The sequence below is a fragment of the Grammomys surdaster genome, unplaced genomic scaffold (genome assembly GCF_004785775.1).
Source record: "Grammomys surdaster isolate TR1022 unplaced genomic scaffold, NIH_TR_1.0 126679, whole genome shotgun sequence".
Lineage (NCBI taxonomy): Eukaryota > Metazoa > Chordata > Mammalia > Rodentia > Muridae > Grammomys > Grammomys surdaster.
In genome coordinates this window covers 3852460-3856457 of record NW_021621467.1, presented here as the reverse complement: position 1 = coordinate 3856457, position 3998 = coordinate 3852460, and the positions used below count along the sequence as shown (strand labels likewise).

At 35.0% G+C, this 3998-nt stretch overlaps 1 protein-coding gene across 1 annotated transcript in view; it reads left to right on the top strand.

The window, feature by feature from the left end:
- The first annotated feature begins 1868 nt into the window (after positions 1-1868).
- Znf654 (zinc finger protein 654) overlaps positions 1869-3998 on the top strand; it is a 42578-nt gene continuing 40448 nt past the window's right edge. The window contains exon 1 of the mRNA XM_028761179.1: positions 1869-1960. The gene's annotated coding sequence lies outside the window, so the exon portion shown is untranslated. The remainder of the gene's footprint in view (positions 1961-3998) is intronic.

Below are 3998 nucleotides of genomic sequence, written 5' to 3'. Positions count from 1 at the left end.
GTTTAATAGCCTTGCCAAAAAGATATTGACTAGTGATCTTTAATATGTGACCAGGGGATCTGAATATGTTCCATTACATGTCTGTGTTATTTATTGGATATAATCTTGATGATGACTTAAAAAAACTTGCATATTTTCAGGTAACATGGACTGGAAGTAAATGCTAATATACTGGCTGTGCATACCTGGTGGTTTGGGCTGGTACTGTGAATGGGACGAGTGAGAGCTATGACATTAGAAGGACTGCTTAAGAGCAATCTGTGTGCAAAAACGATACAGCATTTTTTGCTGACTGAAAAACCCAAATCTATACCATCCTTAGACTAAACTGATGTGAAAATGATTGTGATTTGTGTTAGCTTAAGGTCTTATGGCTCATTTTGGATCGTGTACAAGAAGAGTATGTATGGTAGTTTGGGCTGGGTTCAAGGTCTGCTCTTGAGAGAAGGAGAAATTCTAGAGACCATTGGGAAAATAGTTAAAGATTTCAGATTTCAAATTCAGACAAGACACCGTATTTAACAGACTGTGGAATTGTTTATATAGTTTTAGATCACCAAACTAAAACTTATGAGTAGATACCATTTTTTGTTTCATAGTGAATAATATTTAACAAATGAGTTTGTAAAGTAAATCATCTTTAATTTTGCTTATTTATTTTGCTGCTACCGTAATTGAATTTGAAGCTTTATACATCCTGTACTAGTTTTCTACCACTGAGCTATGTATCCCAGCAAAAAATAGTATTTAAATGTGGTGAATTGTCTATCAATATAGAATAGATAATGTTCAAGATGACATGGAATGTGAAGGTGCAGAGGCATTTATTCCAGCTTCCGTTCAGGAAAAGTTTAGACTTAACCACACTGAGAGCTCTTGAAAGCCCTTCATGTTATATAAATATCAACCTAAGGAGCAATGAGCTGTGCAAGGAATGTGCTTTATTAAGCTTCCAAAAATACTGAGGCTTAACTTGTTTGCAGATTCCAAGTGGCTTTTACCTTTCTAGAATCTTCTTTTAAATCATGTTGCTGTTTTTAAAAAATGTAACTTTAACTTTAGATTTTTTTTCTTACAAAATTATTTGTTAGGAAAGTTCAAAATGATGTCTCTCTCTCTCTCTCTCTGTCTCTGTCTCTCTTTCTGTCTCTCTCTCTCTCTATGTGTGTGTGTGTGTGTGTGTGTTTGCTTGGGGTGTGTGTAGTGGGGGTGGTGTGGGGTTGTGTATAAGTGGAGATCAGATGAGGAGGTGATATCCAGCTCCATCTTTTGGCTTATTCTTATAAAACAGGGTCTCTCACTGAGTCTGGAGTTCAGGTGGTGGCCAGCAAGGCCCAAGAATCATAATTACTCATTTTCTCCCATAATATAGTACATAAATAGTCATAATCAGAGTATTATGCTACTGTAGCTTAAGAAGCACTTGTGGAGAGCATGTCTAGTGCTGTTAATACAGTGGTAATAATATGTATGTCCATTTCTAGTTTTCTGTATAGTTATTTTAATTTTCATACTTTTGATGTTTAAACAAAAGGTGTATATAGACTGTGAAAGTTTGTTAACAAAGATTGGTAGTGGTTTGGCAGCTGAAAATGTTCATTTAGTGTAATTCTTTTCTACATTTTCAAAGACAGTTGATTTTATTTTCAGATTTATACTGTGAGATAAACAATATGGACACTTTTCCTTACCGCTCATTCCGGTGCATTCATGCAGAATTAATGTTTTTGTATATCCTTTAAGTTTTATCTGGATTTTAAATTTAAGTTGGCGACATTTTTCATAGTAATGTGCTTTTAAAATCACTTCTTCAGGTGGTTGAAGATTATGCTGGACGTTGGCAGGTCCCATTGCCACAGCTTCAGGTTCTTCAGACTGCACTTTGCTGTTTCACGTCAGCCAGCACGTCATTCCCAGATGAATGTGAGCACGTACAGTATGTGTTGAGTAGTCTTGCTGTGTAAGTACTCTTTATTTCTTATCAACACATTGTTTGCTTTGACATATTGGCTTTAGGTGTTCCTTTCCTAATGTCGTCCCTCAAAAAGAAACTGCCATTTCGTAAGTTATTTCATTTTAATGTTCAACATTTAGGAACAATTTTACTTTATTGAATGGATATCAATGAATTTGTGGTACGCACATTCTTTTGGTTACTACTTTGTATTTTATTTCTTCAAGTGGTCTTGGCAAATTCGAATGATAAGTCTCAGAATATGATAATTGAGAGGACCTTAAAGCCTTCCAGAAAGAGGTCAAGAAACTCCCAGTTTAAAAAAATAAAATGCTTGTAGATAACATTGAATGAAAATTATAAACTGGACATTTGTATTTTTCCTTCTTGCCCTCCTAGGAGCCCATTAAAATAACAGTAAAAAAGTAAAAGAAATACAGAGAAAAGAAAATAGGTAAGGATCAATAGTGACAAAAAGACAGCCACAATTTTCTGAAATTCAGAAAGGATATAGGATACAGAGAAGGAAGTTCAAACCCATCTGGTGTTTGTATTTGGCCTCAATTTACACTTTCGGCACAACACTGGGTTGTAAAATTACCCACTGCCAAATTCAAAGAAAGGACCAAGGTAAGTCTCTAAGGTTAAGAATCTGAAATTCTTATGATTTAGGTATGCATATACCTAGTTATAAAGTAGGTTTAAAACAGTGCAGTGATTAAAGCAAGTAGAAGGAAGCCTGTGTTCCTTGCCTGCACACAGGAGGCATGGAATGTGAATGTGCAAGGTGTGAATTGTCCACAGGAGCTGCCCTCATTGGGAGCATATGGGGGAAAGAGTTACTTGTAGATTTGGGTTTTTTGTCAGGCTATTTCCCAAGCGTAAGGGGCATGGTTTGGTTCCTTCTTCTAAAGAAATTAAATGATACTGGTGCAATGACCTTTGTATTCTATCATTGAAAGATTCCTCCTGGAATAGCTAGTGGTTGACTTAATTACTCTGAAGGGTTCACGAATCAAGAAATCCATGCTCATAGGGGTCTCAGTTTTCTGCGTGTGGTTTTATTTTTAAAGTACTAAAGGTTATTAAGAATCATCAGACATTTCAAGATTTCCTTCAGTATGAAAAAATACAATGGAAAAAAACTGAAAAAAAAAAAAGTTACGGAAGAATGGTGTTAATGTGAGAAACCAAACCATTAAAACCTAAATTGTATTATATTCTCAAGAGACGGTTGAGAAAACAGGTGTAACATTCAAACTACATTATGGTGTGTTAAAGGAAATAATAAGATACCAAAGGTAACATTGAGATTTAGAAGTATGGCTAAGGGACTAAAGAGATGGCTCAGTGGTTAAGAGCACTGGCTGTTCTTCCAGAGGACTCAGGTTCAATCCCCAGCATCCACATGGCAGCTCACAGCTGCCTGTAACTCTTGACTCCAGGGGATCTGACACTATCACAGATAATTTTTATCACAATGCAGATAAAAAATAAAATTAATTAAATTTTTAAAAAAGTATGGCTAAAATGTAAAGACTAGAAAGCTAGGCCGTATAAAGATAAAGACATTAACTAGGAAGTGGAATAAAATAAAACAAAGTTGAGTGCCTATAAAGCTGTTGATGGTGGCATATACCTGTAATCCTATTACTAAGCAGCCTGACACTGAAGAACCATAAATTTGAAGCCATCCTCATCCTGGGCTATATAGCAGGAACCTCTCCTGAAGAAGATAAAAGGCAGACATACATGTAACATATAGACTGAGAGGTTGTACTTATGTATTTAGGAACATATGTATATACTACTATATAGATACACATACATATGAGTATGTAACAATAATTAATGAAAAAAAAAGACTATGATCTAGAATGAGCAAGGAAGGGTATGTGGGAGTGAAATTATAATTTCAAAATATAAAAAAGTATCAAAATAAATGCAAAGAAAAAAAAACATTGTCTTTAAAAGTTGGTTATATATGCTCAAAAGTGGGAGAAAGAAATGTAAGATATGTAAAAGGGAAGCTTAAAAACTTGAT